Below are 19,626 nucleotides of genomic sequence, written 5' to 3' on the forward strand. Positions count from 1 at the left end.
AGCCTCAGATAAAGCACAAACAAGAGCTGTAGGAAGGGACTGGGTGGTACCGGGACATGGGTAGGGACAGGAAGAGTAAGGAGCCGGGAAGAATGATTTATATTTTGATTTGCTTTTGGCCTGCTTGCACGGCAGTATGGGGAGACATGGCAGAGCCTTTGGAAGTAAGTTTTTATTTTATTTATTTAGTTTTTTAAAGACATGGAAGAGGTAGGTTGATAATTTTACAGGTGCCATATATTACTGTCTGGCAAAAGAGATTTGTGGAAGACTGTGGTTGAGAGGAGACATAAGTCGTTTTTGTTTTTTTTTTAACTTACATTATTACAAAGCATCCTAAGATTTTTATAAACATTCCTGGCTTCAGCAGATGAAAGATCCATGGGGAGGGAGTGCTTCTGAGTTATTTGGAAGGAGCTGTACCTTCAGGTTGGAGCTCAGATATCCCCCCTTCCCTGGCCACCCTGTCAGCTGCTTCCTCCATCCTGCTTCTCAGGGCCCTGAGCCTAGAGCTCAGGCTGCTAACCAAAAGGTCAGCAGTTCGAATCCACCAGCCGCTCCTTGGAAACCCTATGGGGGCAGTTCTACTCTGTTCTATAGGGTTGCTATGTGTCGGAGTCGATTTGACGGCAACGGGTTTCTAAGAGTCTTGCTCGCTCCTGGCCCCCCGGTACCTAGGACAGAGCCTGGCATGTAGTCAGTGTGCTCAGTAGGTAGCTGAAGGAGGAAAGAGCCGCGAAGTATGGAAGAGAAGGTGACGCTGGGCGCAGCAGTTACAACTCCTACGCTTGCAACTAAGCGATTTTAATGACTCTCCAGGAGTTTTAATACTTGTCTGCAAGTGATTTGGGTTCGCTTAAAAAGTTACGATCAATAGAAAGAGACATGTTCCCTTTTGTCAAAGCCAGGGTGCAAAACTGCAAGTGACAAAGACTGGTTGGTTAGGAGACAAATTGCACGAAGCTCTCACTCTGCTTACTGGGACCACTTCTTACATGTGAATCTGCCATGGTGCCTAAAGCAGCATCTTGCTCCTGACTGGGGTCTGATAATCCTTGCTGAATGAGTGAACGAATGGGTGAATGCGCGGGCAATGACTAGAGGACCAGGGGAGGCAAGAAGTGACCAAGAAGTGACAACTGCACCAGTGACCACCAAGGACAAAACAAAACTGCTGTACTTAAGGAGGGGGACAGTGGTGCACGGAATGATGCGTCCGACATCTTGGGCTCTTTCTGATAAGCCAGGGCAGGCTGTGGGCCTGGGCTGGAGCTCTGTTGGGGGCCCCCATAACCAGGTGCATTTGAAGAACTTGTATAACAGAAGTCTTGCTTTCTTTCTGAAATCAGATACGAATGCTTCTCCCATGAGTAGAAACAAGGACATGGTGTGTGGAGCCAGGTGAGCAGGACCCCAGGAGCATCTAAGCCTTCGTCCTGGTCAGGAGAGGAGGAAAGAAGGCAGAGGAGATTGTGGGAGGTTAGAGGGCCAGAGCAGCAGTCTGAGGGGTGGACGGAGTCACCTTTGGCTGAATTGACGCCTGAGCTGGTAAGAACTGTTGGGGCCCAGGAGGAGCCAGGAGACTTTCAGTAGCTTTGCTCTGTGTCTGGTGGTGCCCATTAGTCACGGCTTTGTGCTCCGGTGTGGGAGTCTAGGCTGTGAGGTGTCCTTGGAGCTACTTCCTGTTCCGGCTGATAGATGACCCTCGATGCTGTCGCTGTGTTGCGGATGCACATATTTTATACTTTGCCACAGCCCTGAACACGGAGCGAGTCGTCTTTGCCCCATTTTCAGGAAAGTGGAAAAAGCAGCGGCAAGAAATGCAGGAGTTGGAATGTCTGAGCAGATCATTCTAGGCGTTGATTACGCAATGGTTTGGCTCTTGTTAATGCAGACTAATTGAGACATGGAGGTGGACTGCGTTTTCTGATTACTATGCATTGCTGTGTTTACAGGCAACCAGGGTGGGTGTCCTGCAGAGAACATGGCCAAGGTAGCAAACGTTTTATGAAAAACGTCCCCACCCTTTGTAGAGATGGCCTTTGAATAACACTCACGTCTTTGCAGATGTGAGTTTAAGCTCCAGACTTTCTGAGTAGCTTGGTGGCTCTGTTTATGGCAGCGTAACTGCAAGGCCTTCACTTGGCCAGCGGGGTCTGCCCTGTGGTCCTCAGTGGAGGGAGGGCAAGCAGGCAAACAGAGACAAAGGAAGGAGCACATTGCAGTGGGCAAGGGCGATAATACTGCCTCACGTGGGAGCAGTGCAGGGGTTTTCTTTTAGGATCAGATGCCGTTTTTTTAAAAAAATGGATATTTTGTTTATTATGGATTTTCTGCTTTCATTTCTATTTTAAAAAATATTACATCCAATGAGTACTTGTCTTGATTACTGAGTTTTGCCCTTCCCGCATTTTTTACACGAACAATTTGGTGACATTGATTCTGTTCATCATGTTGTGCAAACATCACCGCTGTCTGTTTTCAAATTTTTCCTTCCCCCTGAACAGAAGCTCCGTCCCCGTAAGCAAAGACTCCCCCAGGGCAGGGGTTTGGAAGCAGAGTAGGGGGGCATGCCCACCTGGATGGGTGGGAAAATATCTGAATTTTTGGGAGGGAATATGTGTGTAATTTAAAGAAACATAGTTAATATTTTAGATTTAGAAAATGAAAAAACATCATTTTGAGATGTCGAAGAACAATAAAGGCATCTGTGATATTTTAGCTAATAGGAATGTGACATATGTTTTAAACAATTGAGCACCACAAGAGTTAGGCTTTCTGGTGTTAGGGAACCCGAGGTTGAGTATGGATATTGTTGATGTGTTGTGAGATTGTTAACCATTGTCATAGCAACATTTGTAGTAACTGTTAAATGAGAAACTATTTTGTTCTGTAAGCCTTCATCTTAAGTGAGAATAACAGCACAATTGGAAGAGCGTAGTCAATGTCACTGAACTGTGCACGTAGACATTTTCGAAACGGTGTATCTTTGGCTGTGTGTATTTTCACCAAAAAAAAAAAAAGGTTGAGAAGTTAGAGGGTTGATATGTTGTGGGGGTGTTAACCAGTGTCAGAAAACAACATGTGTACTACTGTTTCACGAGAAACTATTTGTTCTGTAAGGCTTCACGTGAAGTACAATAAAAAAAAAAAGTTAGGCTTTCTACTTTAAAAAATGCCTTCCTTACCTACACGTCCCGCGTCTGAGCCTCTCGACAATGCATTGTTGTTGTCATGTGCTGTCAAGTTGAGTCCGCCTCATAGCGACCCGATATGACAGGGTGCAGCTACCCCATAGCATTTCCTCGGCTGTAATCTTTATGGGGTGTTTTCTCCCCTAGAGCTGCCGAGTGGATTTGAACTGTAGCTCTTTTGATTAGCAGCCAAGTGCTTAACCATTGCACCACCAGGACTCCTTCAACAATGCATTTAAAAAAAAAAAAAAACCTGTTCCTGTCGAGTTGATTCTAACTCATAGCGACCCTATAGGACAGAGGAGAACTGCTCCATAGGGTTTCCAGGGAGCAGCTGGTGGATTCAAGCTGCCAGCCTTTTGGTTAGCAGCCAAGCTCTTAACCACTCTGCACCAGGGCTCCTCAACAATGTATGAGTAGGTGTAATAATCCGACTTTGGAGAGGGAGGAAGCAAGGCGCAGGGAGCTAGCACAGTGCCAAAGCCACGTCAGGTTCAGGGGTGCAGTGCAGGGTCGGGGTGCAGTGCCCGCTCGAGAGAACTCTGATGCACCCTCCCTTATCCCTGCCCTTGGCCGCCGTGAGTTTCTCGTATTCTGCATCACTGTGTGCTCTGTTTGCATCTCTGTTTCATTAAGGGAGGAAACGTTCCAGGGTGGATCAGATTAGTGTTTTGGTGAACTTCATGCCACGGTCACAAAGGAAGTGCCAGGTCTTTGTTCAAGAACAGAGCTCACTGTGCACTTCGAGGAAAGCCTGGAAGGCATCCCTGAAGGAGGGAAACAGAGCTTTTTCTGGGTCAACACTGAGGTCACGCAGTGCAAGTTATCACGCCTGTGGTGGTTACTCGGGACTTCATTAGAACAACACTGGGTGAAATCGTCCACGTGGGGCTTATACCTGGGAATGGCGGAGGGATGCCACGGCTAACGGTTCTTTTCGACAGTGGACTTACTGTCACCAGGCTCTTCATATTTTAAATGAAATCATTTATTTCTGCTCAGATAACTGAGCTCATTGACACTGTTCTTCCATTAGAGGTGTGTGCGGCTTATGGTTATTTTAAAAGTGGGCAAATGCTGAGTCTAACTTTTTAGATCTAGTAAATTTTGAGATCAAAAGTGATGTTTAAAATATATATGTATATTTTAAAGCCTGGAATCAAGCCTTTCTCTATTATTTTACAGGTGCCTAACTTCTGCATAGCTTGTGATGTGTTTAACAAAAGAAACCATCTGCAAGGGACTTGGCAAAATATCTACCTTAATCTCTCATTTTAGTAGATGAGGAGACTGACTGAGGCATGTGGGTTTCAAAACAGCGTGATTTTGGCAGATGACTTTTTGTTAAATGATTCCTTTAAGTGTAAAGCAGAAGCACCTGTCTCGCTGTGGCATCCAGGTGTGCTCTTTCTCCCTGACAGTTTTTGTGAGGCTGATGCTGGCAAGGTGTGTTCTGATACTCAGGTCAGGCTAAGCTTCTGCTAAGCTGCTATGAAGGACACCCACACACACGCTCAAACACACACCTGTTGCCTTCGAGTTGATTCTGACTCATAGCCACCCTATGGGACACAGCAGAATTGCCCCATGGGGTTTCCAAGGAGCGGCTGGTGGATTCGATCTGCTGACCTTTTGATTAGCAGCCGAGCTCTTAACCACTCCACCACCGCGACTCCGTGAAGTACACTAGGACCTTATATATTTGAACTGTTCAGGGCTGGGAGCCTCCCGATTTTAAACACAACAATCAAGAAATGAAGGTAGTGTCAAATTCCCCACCCTATTCTCTTACCCTTTAGTAAAGAGACCTGCTTTCACTTCTGACTCTAACCTAGATCTGGGTTTTCTGTGAGGTTTTGCGTTCCTCATAGGCGGGAGTTAGGTATCCAAGTGTATGCCTTTTTTGTTAAGAAGTGGTTGTTAATTTTTTTTTTTATTATGAAACCTTTTAAACATAATCCTGAAGTAGTGAGGATAGTGTAGTGAATCCCCGTACCCATCACCATCACTTTCAAGGTTTTGCAAACCTTTCTTTGTCTTCTCCTCTCCGTGCCTTTTTTTTTTGTAACCTTCCCCTTCCCAAGACATTTGAAAGCAAATCCTAGGCATTAGGATATTCCACCTCCGACGTGTTCCAGTAAACGCTAGTGAAAAGTGCAGCCATTGTTACACAACTGCCGTGCCGCCGCCACCACGCTGATGGAATTAGCAGCGGTTCCTCGGCATCGCCTGCACCGCCTCCCTACCCAGACGCCCCTGGTCGCTTCAGAAACGCCGGAGTGCCTGCGTAGGTCTGGCTTGTTCTGGTCGGTACTCCACAGGAACCACACACCACGTCGGATTATTATGTCCCTAAAACCCATTGCCGTCAAGTCGATTCTGACTCATAGTGACCCTATAGGACATAGTAGAACTGCCCCATAGAGTTTCCAAGGAGTGGCTGGTGGATTTGAACTACTGACCTTTTGGTTTGCCGCCAAGCTGTTCACCACTGCGCTGCCAGGGCTCCATATCTATATATCTGCTATATATATGTATGTGTATACATATATATGTATACACACATACAGTTTCTAAATAATACCAGTATTCCTATTAACAGTAAGAATACTGAATGAAATTTAAGTTTTTACAGTTCTACTTGTCCTTCGAATATATTCAACTAAAGATGTATTATCCAAATACTATTTAAAATATTTTCTCTATGTAATTATTTCAATAATATTTTGATAACTCTAACCCTACGAACAGTTAGGTTGATTCTTTTTTTTTTTTTTTTTTTAATTAGGGATTGCCTTTCTCCCTTACTGATTTAACTTAATTTTTAAAAACTATAAAACACGGTCATGATTTCTAAATCAAACCTATGGACCAAAATATTTGTAGAGAAGCTACACCCGCATCCGTGTCTTCATCTCAAGTCCCTTTTCTCTGCCATAGATAACCCTTTCTTTTTCTGACTTAGCCTTCCACTGCTTTACAAATATAAACCAATATATAGTAAGTATATATAGTCCCCCCACCTTTTTTTCAAAGAGGCCCCATGTTTCTGTTCTGTGCCTTGCCCTTTTCATTTATGACCATATCCTGGGAGTCTTTCGGTATCCCAGTTTGGAGATGGTTTTCTCTGTGTCTCTCGTTTGGCTCTCATTGTGTGGAACTGCCATAGTCTATTCAGCCTATCCGCTGTTGTTGTTGTTGTTAGGTGCCGTCCAGGCGGTTCCGACTCTTAGCAACCCTGCATACCACAGCACGAAACACTGCCCGGTCCTGCGCCATCCTCACAATCGTGGCTGTGCTTGAGCCCATTGTTGCAGCTGCTGTGTCAGTTCATCACATTGAGAGTCTTCCTCTTTTTTGCTAATCCTCTACCTTACCAAGATGATGTCCTTCTCCAGGGACTGGTCCCTCCTGATAACATGTGCAAAGTACGAATCCTTTACTGAATGACGTTTGGGTTGTTGTCAACCTTTTGCCTTGGCTAATAACTCCGCAATGAGTAACCTGGTACATAAGTCGTTTTGTATTTTTACCGATGACTCTTTGGGATAGATTCTTAGATTCTGAATTTCTGGATCAGAGGGGTAAATGAATATGAAGTTTTTTTAGATATTGCTAATTTCCCCTCCTTCCACTTGGGCTGTACCATTTGTTAAAAATTCCCATCAGCAATGTGTAAAATTGGCCTGTTTTCCCACAGACTTGTCATCGGATATGGTCTCAGACTTTTGCATTTTTGCCAAACTGATAGGTAAGAAGTAGTGTCTCAGAATCGTTTTCATTTGTCTGTTGACCAGTGTCCGAAAACCGTTGTTTCACGTATTTCGTCTGGTTTTCTCATTGTTTAAGGTAAAAAAGTAAGTCCAATTCCTGTTACTTCATTGTGCCCGGAAGTGGAAGTCCTCAAGTACTTGTAGAGTTTCCTTGTTTACATTTATAACTCTGATCAATTTGGATTTTTCTTCCTGGTGTAGAGAGTGAAGTATGGGTCTACTTGAATCTTTGTCTAAATTGCTCTTTTATGCCAACATCATTTATTAAAAACGCCACCATTCCCTCCTGGCGTAAGTTGCTATCTTTTATGATACACCAAAGTTTTATATGCCCAAGGCTGTATTTCTGAGGAGTGTTTTTAATTCTACTAATACAAAAATGACTATTTCAATTACAAATTTAAAATCTGTTTCTCTTACTGTGAATATTTTTAGGGACTCAATTTAATTTGAAGGCAAAAAAGAATTATGTGAAGAGAAACTTTAAAAACTTGTTTTCTTAAACTGTACAGTGAGAAATGCTACATGGGTAAAAATCCCCTTAATATGATGATATGATGTTATAAAGATATTGCTTTAAATGTATAAATTAGATGTCACAGTATCCACTTTAAGAATGTGAAGTTTCTGGAAATTAACGGCTTTTGGTTCCATCCTCTCCCTGCCTCGTTTGTATTTTCCACCCGGATTCTTTGCTCTTGAGTGACTCTGGGCAGGATGCATGGAGAGTGAAATTTTGGAATACAGTTACACTTTTAATTAGTTCCTTTATGGTCCGTGGAGTCCTTGGGTGGCGCAAACAGTTAACTCATTCGGCTGCTAAAAGGTTGGAGGTGTGAGTCCACTTAGAGGCTCCTTGGAAGAAAGGCCTGGTGATCTACTTCTGAAAAATCAGCCATTGAACACCCTATGGAGCACAGTTCTACTCTGACACACACGGGTTCGCCGTGAGTTGGCAGACTTGATGGCAGTTAGCGGTGGTTATGGTCTGTATGGCCTTTAGTCTGGGCACTAGAGAGTTGTTTAGCGTTTGGGCAGTAGAACAGTGTTTTGCCATTTTCAAAGGAAGAGAGGTAACCTGTGCACATAGAATGCCCATTTCACTGTAAATTAGGACTTAGGTGTCTAGAGAAGACACTGAATATTTATTATGTAGAGAGAAACAGTTGCTTTTAAAAATGAAGCTTGGATTAAGTTATTTGTGGCTTGTGTTCGTGCAGAAATTGTAGGCATAGATAATGAGATGCTTATTTTATTTCCTGAAAATACTTCTGGGGAAAATCTAAGAGAATAAATATTGTGTGTGAGTTTCAGAGTGACTCAGCTACAGAGACCGGCCCATTTCCCTGTTCCCCAGTCTCCTGTTGTGCTCTGTGGTGTCACGGATGGAAAGTGACCTTTAGGGTCGGGGAAACTGGGATTCAGGAGTTGACTTTTTTTGGCACTTCCGTTTTCTCACCTGGAAAATGGAAATAATGATACCTACCTTCTGATATTTTTATGAAGAGAAAATCATGTCGAGTGTGTGACACACCTAGCCGAACGCCTGGCACATGCTAGGCGTTCAGAAAATGTCCTCTGCCTGCCACCTCTGGCTGTGCTTGCTTCTAGCAACGCAGAGCTGGTTGTTCGTGAGGTACCCATGTTGTTCCTTCTGTGGCTTAAATGAGGCTTCTTATACTACATTTAGTTTTTACATAGCCATTTATAAATCTGATCTTTTATTTCTTGTGTGGGTAAAGTTTAAGATACATTGGACTTTAAGGTTCTTAGGCAATGGAAGAGTATTCTTCTGCAACATAAGTGGGTTTAATAAAATGGTATAATTTTGCTGATTGAGCTCCTTTTACAATCCAAAGCACTCCTGTACATCTTGGGCTCTCCTCTGTCTGCATGTTGGAAGTGGGCAGCAGAAGTGGTTGAAGCATTGTGACAGTGTTAATTTGTAGCCTTTTCTTTATCAGCCTGCCTTTCAGTGGATGACAAATTCTCACTTTGTTATTTTCTCTTCTTTACCTTCCCTACCACTGTATTTCTGTAACACTTTCAACCTTGTTTTGGACCGTGACCTGCAGAGAGAAGTGTGTTTACGTGTGTGTGCGTAACTGAAACAGATACTCCACGAACAGTACTTACCCTTCTACTTGTTCTCTATTTCATTTTTTTTAAAGCTGTTTTCTGGTATATGCTAGGCATTACTTCATATAATTTGAAAACCATAGCTATAGCGTAGGCGCAGAGCCTTGGTGAGCTATGTATGTTGAGTGACTTTCTTTTTAGTCCTTTGAGGTCACGAATGCGCAGTCTGCCTGCCTTGAGTTGTGTGTTTGTGAAGCCCATCGTAAGACTTCCTGCAGAGGAAGTTATAATTTGGAAAATTTCCCTGCCGTTTGGCAACTTTTGCAGGAAACAGAAGACAGTGGGGTGGAAAACTTTCATTATATTGATTATCTTTGTTGGCAGAGGCATAAAACTTTGTCTTATATTCAGGCACAGGGTGGATTTTAATAAAAGCGAATTTGGCTCAGTGATAGATTTTATAGGTGTGTTTATTTTCTCTTTCAAGGTGTGGGCTTAGTTTTGTATTAAAATCATCTTTCCCTGTCATAAACTCTTCTCCAGTAGATAGAAGAATTTTTTTTAAAGAAGTCTAATGTTTTTATGACTTTGTCTCAAGTCTTAATCCCAAAGTGATCTACTGTGTTGTAGCTTGGTTATAATTCTGCTCATGGAAACTTAAATTATTTATTGAGAACGACACACACGGGAAGGCCTGTCTGTAGTTACCTGTGTTGATTCTGTGAGCTCTGTAGGATAAATGAAGACCGATTTTATATCAAGCTCCACTCAGGAAAGGGAGATTGCAGGAATAGAGATCTCACTCTAAGTATAACCACAAAGTAGATTTTTTAGTGTCAAGCTATAGCAAGTACTGGAGCTAAGGATTATGTAAATGATACTTAAAAACTAAAATACAGCTTCTTATAGGAGGATGCAGGAGCCCTGGTGGCCCAGTGGTTAAGAGCTCAGCTGCTAACCAAAAGGTCGGCAGTTGAAATCCACCAGCAGCTCCTTGGAAACCCTATGGAGCAGTTCTGTTCTGTCTTATAGGGTTGCTATGAGTCGGAATCAACTCGACGGCAATGGGTTTGGTTTTTTGGGGGGTATAGGAGGATGCCAGGGCACTTCAAGGTTGTAGAAAATGAGTTTATATGCTGGCTTGCCTTCCATCTGATGTATGACCTTAAGCAAGTATCTGAGCCTCCCTTTGCTCAGTCAGTTTCATGACAAATCAATAAGATAGTGCCTGGAACGGAAAAAAGTTACAAAGGCCAGTCCTTCTCCCTTTCTGTTCTTCCCCATTCCTCCACGTCTTTTTTTTTTTTTTGTAAATGAAGTACGTGAAAACATCCAGAAAAAGACTGAAGGCAAATAAAGATACTCCCATTTCAGCTTGTTCTTCACTTGCGTTTTTTAATGATCTTGCTGGTTGGGTTTTGTTATAATGGGTAAGAGAGGATAAAGACAAAGCCTTAAAGCGCCAGAGACGAGCAGAGAGAGCTGGTCAACTACGTGGTGGCCATGCAAGCTTATCAGCGTCAATGGAAACCTGATAACTCCCTCCCGAAATTCATTACGTGATGTGCCGTCCTCCCCGATACAAAGAAGCCACTTCTGTCCCCGCAGCTCTAGGGCGTGTTCTAGAGACCGGCACCTACACAGCTGCCATCTGAGGACACTGAATGAAGCGGCAGGGCTTCAGTCAGAGGCAGGGAAACCAGACGGAGCCGCACTGAATGTTACCACCAGCTGATGGACCAGGCAGACGCTGACCCCTAAGTTCTGATGAAGAAAGGTTGGAAGCTTGCCTGAGAGGCCAGGGTCTCCGCATACCACAGGGGCCCCCCGAGATGGGACGGGATGTGAGAACAAGAGGATCGTGATCACTCACACCACAGCTAGCTTCTCCTAGACGACAAGGCTTTTTTTACTGATCCTTAGGGTTTATTGCAGGAGCCCTGGTGGCGCAATGGTTAAGTACTCAGCTGCCAGCTGAAAGGTGGGTGGTAGGAACCCACCAGCGGCTCCGTGGGAGAAAAGACCTGGTGACCTGCTCTCAAAAAGTTTAGTCTAGGAAACCCTGTGGGGGCACTTCTACTCTGTCCTACAGGGTTGCTGTGAGTTGGAATTGGCTTGACGGCGCGCAACTACAGGCAGGGTTTACTGATCCTTAAAAGGCAAGACCAGGGAGGTGAGGATGAGGGATAGCTGGTCGGCGTCACTGGTCCAGTGCTCTTGGGCTGTGATGGGGACTGTCCTGCCCTTCTGGCCCGGTTAGGCAGAGAGAGCTAGGGGCCAGCCCTTGTAGTGCTGACGAGAAAACTGTCTTTATTGACGACAGAGGCTATTGCTCTGGTAGTCCTATGCCGAAAACCGGGAAGAATGCAAGGGAGATGTGTACTGTTGTTTCCAGCTCTCCTTTTCCTTATGAAGTTCTCTCAGAGACACTTGACTCTGTCCCAAACTGCCCCCTCAGAACCGCATCTCTGACAGGGATGTTCTTCGTCTCACTGACCCCAGAGCCTCAAGTCTGGACTGAGTTCTCTGGCATTTTTGTGCATAGGGTCTCTGCGAGTTCCTTACAGGAATTTACACTCCGGGGAGAGAAAGGCATCAAATAACAGGAAACGTTCCCTTGTAACAAAATGCACACCTGGCTTTTGGGTAAGCTGTACCTGGCGACCCTTACGGTTTTCACGTTGGCTAGGTTAGTCTGCAGTTTGTCTCGGAGCTCTGAATTTCTTCGAGGTCATGATTTCCCCTGCTTGCATTTGGAAACCTGGCGCTCTTTGCTGGGTGTCCGTGTCCCTCTTTCTGAATGAGATACACCCAGTACCGTCATCAATTGCTGTCAGGTAAGCCCTGTCTCATGGCGGAGTGTCAGGGTACAACTGTGTTTTGCAGGGTCTTCAGTAGCTGATTTGGGGGAAGTAGATCGATCACCAGGCCTTTCTTCCAAGGCATCTCGGGGTGGGCTCGAACCTCCAACCTTTCAGTTAGCCGTCGAGTGCATTAACCATGTGCTCCACCGGGGGACTCCCTGTCTGATAGACACGTGCCTTTTCTTGTCGGGTTCCCGTGGAGCCAATTCCGACTCATAGTGGTTAAGAGCTCAGCTGTGGACCCACAGGTCAGCGGTTTGAATCCCGCCAGCCTCTCCTTGGAAGCCGTCTGGGGCAGTTCTCCCCTGTCCTGTAGGGTCGCTGTGAGGCGGAATTAACTCGGCAGCAACAGGCTTGTTTGTTTGCTCGCTTTGGTTTCCTCGTCCGGGACCGTGCTGGCTTCAGGTCACGGGAATTTCTTGCGCATCTGCCGTGTGGGGCCCTTCACTAGGAGCTGGGAAGGCAGCTGCGCGGGGTTCCCATTGTCTAACGGAGATGATCCCTGAGATGAACTCAGACAACTAAAAGGACTAAGTGGTTTGGTAACAACGTTGCTTTAATGCTTCAGTAATACCATGATTTTTGTTGTTGCCTTTGAAAGAAATGAACTGACTATATATGATTTAACATTCTTGTGCTTTTGTTTTCCCATGTACTGTAAGACCTCTTTTCATATATGTTATTAAGGGATATCGTTGTAAGTGCCATGAAGTATGAATACATAAGCCTGTGAATTTCCTAGGCTATCGCTTGCTGTCTCCATGAGTCAGAATCGACTCGACGGCGGCTGGCGACCATTGCTTGTCGTGTCTAAGGATACCTGTCACAAAGGACCGTCTCTCATCCTCGGGCCCGCGAGCCTTGTTGAGAGGCTGTGTCCTCTGTGAAGCTGGGCCTGAGTCCTTCTTCAGGGACCCTTGTTCTGACAGAGAAGCTGTGACTGTTCAGAATCTGCCCGCTACTCAGGGCTTGTTCCATGATGAAATATCTGAATGATCACAAACGTTTCTGTCACTTGATGGAGGTGGCAGGAATTACCCATATTAGCTGTGCCAACAGTCCTGGTGGCACACTGGTTAAGCACTCAGCTGCTAACCGAAAGGTCAATGTTTCAAACCCATCGGTGGCTCTGGAGGAGAAAAGACCTGGCAATCTGCTCCTGTAAAGTTCCAAAAAACCAAACCTAACCCATTGCCTTTGGGTCGATTCTGACTCATAGCGACCCTGTGGGACAGAGTAGAAGTGCCCCATAGGGTTTCCAAGGAGTGCCTGGTGGATTTGAACTGCCGACCTTTTGGTTAGCAGACGTAGCTCTTAACCACTACGCCACCAGGGTTTCCCCTATAAAGGTTACAGCCTAGGAAACCCTGTGGGTAGTTCTGCTCTGTCCTATAGGGTCATTATGAGTCAGAATCGACTCGATGGCACACAGCAACAGCGGTGCTGACGGCAGCTCTGAGATCAGGTCTAGGTGTAACTTCCTTGGGCAGCTGGTCCAGCCACGTGGCGAGGGAGCTGGTGTTTGCAGATCCAGTGCCGCAGGGAGAGAGACCAAGGCTGAATGAAGGCGCCTTCTTCTTCAGCTGGTAATTTATCTGTGGCCCAGGTGTGAGACACCAGCGTATTGTAATCATTTAAACACAGGGATATGTGACACTTGGAAAATGAGTTCACCTTCTAGGGAATGGTTTTGTTTTGTTTTTAAATCTGTCTACTTGTTTCTATTCTGTTCCTAGGTGCAACGTTAGAAGAAATAAACCAGCATTGGGACTGGTTGGAACAAAACCTCCTGCACACCTTGTCTGTCTTCGACAATAAAGAAGACATCGCTAGTTTTGTGAAAGGGAAAGTAAAGGTGAGTTCCTTGACTTTAACCTTTCTGCCCGTATCTCCATCTTCCTTACAAAGTCCTTTTAAGATCCTGAACGGTGCGGCAGTTTTAATCATACGCTAACGGCCTTCTCCGCTATAACTGTACTCTGACTATGTGAAGCCAGGTGAGTTTGACCCGTTACCTGTAAACTTGACAGCTTTGGTTGTTAGGTGCCATTGAGTCACTTTCAACTCATAGTGACCCCATGCGACAGAGTAGAACTGCCCCATAAGGTTTTCTAGGCTGTAATCTCTACGAGAGCAGATCGCCAGGTCTTCCTCTCGGGGAGCCGCTGGCTGGGTTCGAACAGCTGAACTTTTGGTCAGCAGCCAAGTGCTTCACCGTTGCGCCACCAGGGCTCCTTAAACTGGGCAGGGTCAATCTTTATTTCAGGCGTATTTTGGCAGAGCCAGTCCATCCAGCAAAATACACCTGACATGAAAAAAATGACATCACTCTCGGGCCTAGTATTTGCTGTTCTTTACAGAAATGAAGGCTCTTTTTTGTCTCAGGAAAACAATAATGTTAAGATTTGTGTTTTTCCAGAACAACAACATGATTCAATTCTTTAAATTAGATATTCCTAACTTTTTTGCAGTTGTGACATCTTGTTACTCTTTCTTTTTGCTGGATCTACCTGGTAAGAAGCCCTGGTGGCACAGCGGTTAAGAGCTCGGCTGCTAACCAAAAGGTCGGCAGTTTGAATCCACCAGCCGCTCCTTGGAAACCCTGTGGGGCAGCTCTACTCTGTCCTGTAGGGTTGCTATGAGTTGGACTCGACTTGATGACAACGGGTTTGGTTTTGGTTTTTACCCAGTAAAGCGCTCCCTCTTCCTGCAAATGCTATGTGGATGTTTATTTTTAAAACATGTTAATTAAATGGAATTAAGTTTTGAGAAGAAAGGGCAGGAGTATTTTGGGAGGTATCTGTTGATACCTCCTGTGAGTTACAGCCTTATATAACTTGGTCTCTTTGCAGTAGCATGATTGGTGAAGAATGTTTTAAAAACCCTACCAGGAAGGGAGAGACGTTTTCTCATGCTAAATTTAATGCTCTCATTAAACACTTCAACACCTGAGCCTGCAATACAGTTTTCCTCCCTTAGGGTAAAACCTCCCAGGCCATTGGCTTGTTTGTTTTTTTCTTCAAAAAGCTTGCTTTTCCAACACCCTAAGTGCTTCTGCTTTTAGTAAAGGTTTAAAGCGGAATTCTCTTGATTTTAAAGGAGCCAAAACGAAGCCCTTCTTTGCCTTTGGGGGTTGGGTGTTGTCTTGGTCTTGTAGTGCTGCTATAACAGAAACACCACAAGCGGGTGGCTTTAACCAACAGAACTTTATTTTCTTATAGTTTAGGAGGCTAGAAGTCTGAATTCAGGGCGCAGGCTCTAGGGAAAGGCTCTGTCCGCCTGCTCTGGGGGGAAACCCTTGTCTCAGCTTCTCTAGCCTTGTTCTCAGCATTCCTTGGCGATCTCCATGTAACATCTGTCTGTCCCCTATTTGTGCTTCCTTGCTTCTGTGTCTAATCTGCTTTTTATATCTCCAGAGTCATTAGGTTTAAGACATACTCTGCACTAATAATGGCCTCATTAACATAGCAGAGAAAACCCTATTCTCGACAGGGATCATATCCACAGGTATAAAACCAAAATCTATTGTCATCGAGTCGATGCCAACTCATAGCGACCCTACAGGACAGAGTAGAACCTTAGACTCAAGCATGGCGAAACTATATCTCACATACTTTGGACATGTTGTCAGGAGGGATCAGTCCCTGGAGAAGGACATCATGCTTGGTAGAGGGTCAGCGAAAAAGAAGAAAACCCTCAACGAGAAGGATTGACGCAGTGGCTGCAACAATGGGCTCAAACATAAGGAGGATTGTGAGGATGGCGCAGGACCAGGCAGTGTTCTGTTCTGTTGTACACAGGGTCACTATGAGTCGGAACCAACTCGACGGTACCTAACCAAAACAACAACAATCTTTAAAAGAAGCAGACAGCCACGTCTTTCTCCCGAGGAACAGCTGGTGGGTTTGAACCAGCAACATTTCAGTTAGCAGCGAGCGCTTAACTGCGGCCCCACCCGTGCTCCTCTTGCACAGGTTTAGGGGTTAGTAGTCACATACTTTTGGGTGATAGAATTGAATCCATAACAGGGGTTCTTGGGAAATCTGGCTTTGGCGAGTGTGGCCATGCTGGCATGGTGTCCTCATGGTGGTGCTCCTGGCCCATGGAGGCTAGTTGGGTGGGCTTTAGGAGAAAAAAAAGTTCTGAGGAGCCTGCTGGTCTGGAGCAGAGTTAGGGAGTGAGGGGCCGGCCTGGTCTGAAACCGTGGCTGCGACGTTGCCGTGCCTGCTCTAGCTGTGGTAGCACAGCATGCTCTTTGATGTCCTTTTCTTCTGACCAAATCCAAGGGTCTGGGAATTAGGGCTTTCCTACTCATCCATCCTGTGCGTCTGACCTCTTTATGACCAACCAGTTGCCATCGCGTCGATTCTGACTCACGGCAACCCCCTGTGTGTCCAGATAGTACTGTCTCCCTAGGGTTTTCAAGGCTGTGACCTTTGGGAAACAGATTGCCAGGCCTTTCTTCCATGGTGCCTCTGGGTGGATTCGAACCCCCAGCCGTTCAGTTAGTAGCTGAGTGCTTAACCATTTGTGTCACTCAGGGACTCTGACCTCTCTTTAAAGATTAAAAAAACAAACAAACAAACAAACCTCTGCTTGAAGCTGTGCCTATAACCAGATGCTGCGGTTCCATGGAAATCGGGAATCTGTATGGTGGCCATTTGTGGCTGTGTATGGAACCACCAAATCGCACACTATAACACAACTTGTTTTCTCCTAGAACCCTTATAACAATTCCTGTCACTTTCCCTTTTCAGAGCTAAGGAGACCTAAACTGACTATGGGATGGTGCCCGGCGAACATGACTGACCATTTTGATCAAAGATGCTGTAGAAAAATCAAAAGGGGGCAGATGCAGAACAGGTTTTCAAATCCTCATGGAATCCAAGCTTTCTGGAGCCATGGAGACTGGATGAACTCCTGAAACTATTGCCCTGAGACAGTCTTTAAACCTGAAAGCAAAATATCCCCTGAAATCATAAAAACAAACAATAGTTTAACTAGTAAAGAATGTCTGCTTTGAGTCTTGTGCTCTTTCAAGATCTGTCTATGTGAGATCAAATTGACAACAGCAACTCGAAAGATTAGGTAGGAAGTTTAGGGGGCAGTGAGTTTTATGTTAATGGGGTACAAACAACTCAGAAAAGGAGGGTCAGAATTGTTGAACAACTCGAAGAATGTAATCAGTGTCACTGAATGGTATGCGTAGAAATTATTGAATTGGTGTATGTTGTGCTGTGTACATTCTCAACAACAACAACAAAAATAAAATAAATTACCCAAAAAACCCCATTATGTTAGATATGCCTTTCAAAATACTCATTTTTTTTCTAATTATAACATTTATTATTGTATAATATCTTGTTATATAAAATTTGGAAGATAAAGGAAAACATAATGAAGAAAATGATAACCCCTTGTGACTTCACCAGCCTTGAAATTTATTTAAAAAGTAATTCTAAGTTACGTTCTTAGTTTAACGGCAGCGTCCAGGTGTAATTTCTAGAATAGCTGTTTAGTGCAGGCTTTGGCAGCAACTCCCCCAAGGTGACCTTGTCCTAAGGGACCTAGCCTTTCATGAGACATACCTACAAGAATAGAAAGTAAGAGAAATGCTAATAAAAATAAATGAAAGGATAGAATTGTAGATATATTTTAGAGATTGAGTGGCATATGTGAGGCCCAAGGCCCTGGAGTTCTTAAACAGCTGATCCTACGGGGCTTCTTGTTCTTGTTAGTTGCCATCCAGTCAATCCCAACTCATGTCAACCACGTGTGTGAAGAGTAAAACGGCTCCAGAGGGTTTTTAAGGCTGTGACCTTTCAGAAGCAGAGGTCCAGGTCTGTCTTTCAAGGTGCCTTCGGGTGGGTTTGAACTGCCAACCTTTTTGCTAGTAGTCGAGTGCTTAACCGATTGCACTGCCATATAGAAATAGCAAGAAGAAAATCTCAGTGAAGATGTTTGCTATGGGCACATAGGGATACGGAATCAGAATTCTGATCTTGTCAACTATTTGTCACCCCATCAGAACAGGCCACAAGCTCAATTCTAGGCCCTTCTACCGCCTCACTCCAGATTTAGAAAGAGCCCTTATTATTATTTATTATTTGCAAAACAGTTGTAGATTTGGATATTTTCTTTTCCCTCATATGCCCCCATATGCCTGTAGTATTTGGAGGTGCGGATGACCTCCTCAGGAACCTTGGCCAATATAATCCTTTTCTACTTGCCAAAGAGTAAGAACATGTACTGTTAAAAAGAAAAGCAAAGAGATTTATTGAAGGTTCACAACAGTTCAAACCAGGGACACATCTGATCTCACAAAATGAAACCAACCAAATGCTCCAAAATGGTGGAGTCACGGAGGCATATTTATGAAGTAAAATACAACATTCTGATTGGAAGTTGCAAGATTAGGTAAGCAGGGGGTGGGACGGCTCGAAGCAGGGGCTTTACAGTGATTGGTTGGAAACACGAATGTGGGCTATTTGGTTTTGGTTAGTTTAAATACATAACTAAGGGGGATTTTACAGGGTGGTCGCAAGGTAATTATCTTAAAACATATCCTGAGGGCTGCTGAGAGGATTCGTGATAAGTAAGGGTCTTGTGTCAAGACCCTCCCTTAGGAACATTCTTCCCACATGTTTAATTTAACCATGGAGAAAAGTGTTTCCTTTGTTATGTAATTGAGTCTGACTAAGGGTTTGACGGTTGCAGGGGAAATACGGAAAAGCTACGATCGAGTCAGGGCTCAGACCTGGGCTAATCATTCTGATACAAGTCAGGTGCCTCAATTTTGGAACTCTCACACATGCTTTAGAAGGCTGTAGTAAGCGCAGTGGAAATGAAATGTATTGGGTGTTACTCTGTCAGGCAGTTGTTGTCTTTATATCAGAATTTTTGAACCTAATGAGTAAGACATCAATTAGTTTTTATAAAAGACTATCTTTTAACTCATTCTTGGGTAGTGCTTCAGGATTGATGCAAGGCGTTCACACACCCAAGCTCACCACTTGATCCCCATATCCCTGTAGGGAAGAGCAGGGAGGTGTTAAAAATAATCTGAGAACTGGGGCTTAGAAGTCCAGTGATTTGCCCAAAGTCTCGTGGCTTGTAACTGGCTGAGCAAGAGACTTTTTTTGGGTTTTCCAAGCCCCGATTCTTTTCTTTCACAGAAACACTATGACAGTGTTTCTGGGTGGGTGGGCCATATGAGTCAGCCATTCCCATCCATTATGCGTGACCATTTTTAAAGCACTGAAGACTCCCCAGTGGGCCTCTGCTTGTCGTCCTTTTTGCTGCCCGTCCCCTCTAGCCTCCCGCCTCCCTTGCCCTTGTCTCGGAACGAAGGAGGTCGCCTATGTCTCTTAGCACTGCTGTAACAGAATACGACGGGGTGGTTTTAAAGGACAGATCTTTCTTCTCTCACCGTTCGAGAGGCTAGAATTCCAGCCACAGGGGCAGCTCTCACTGTCGTCTCTGGGGAAGATCCTTGCCTCTTTCAGTTTCTGTTCCTCGGTTTCTTGAGGATCTTGGCATCTGTCTTGCCCTGTTTGTGCTTGTTTTTGTGTCTAATCTGCTCTTTTTGTATCTCAGAAGTGATTAGGCTTAAGACACACCCTAGACTTCGGTGGCCTCATTAGCATAACAAAGAAGACTTTATTCCCAAATGAGATTACATATACAGGTATACCAAAGCCAAACCAAACCCACTAC

General features: G+C 44.6%; 1 protein-coding gene across 2 annotated transcripts in view; it reads left to right on the forward strand.

Annotated features, from left to right (window-relative positions):
* The window catches only part of TBC1D8 (TBC1 domain family member 8), a 77,356-nt gene that overhangs the window by 9,376 nt on the left and 48,354 nt on the right, over window positions 1-19,626 (forward strand). For both annotated transcript variants that reach the window (XM_012555928.2, XM_004369312.2), the window contains exon 2: window positions 13,647-13,765. The gene's annotated coding sequence lies outside the window, so the exon portion shown is untranslated. The remainder of the gene's footprint in view (window positions 1-13,646; window positions 13,766-19,626) is intronic.

Source organism: Trichechus manatus, unplaced genomic scaffold (genome assembly GCF_000243295.1).
Source record: "Trichechus manatus latirostris isolate Lorelei unplaced genomic scaffold, TriManLat1.0 scaffold00004, whole genome shotgun sequence".
Taxonomy (NCBI): domain Eukaryota; kingdom Metazoa; phylum Chordata; class Mammalia; order Sirenia; family Trichechidae; genus Trichechus; species Trichechus manatus.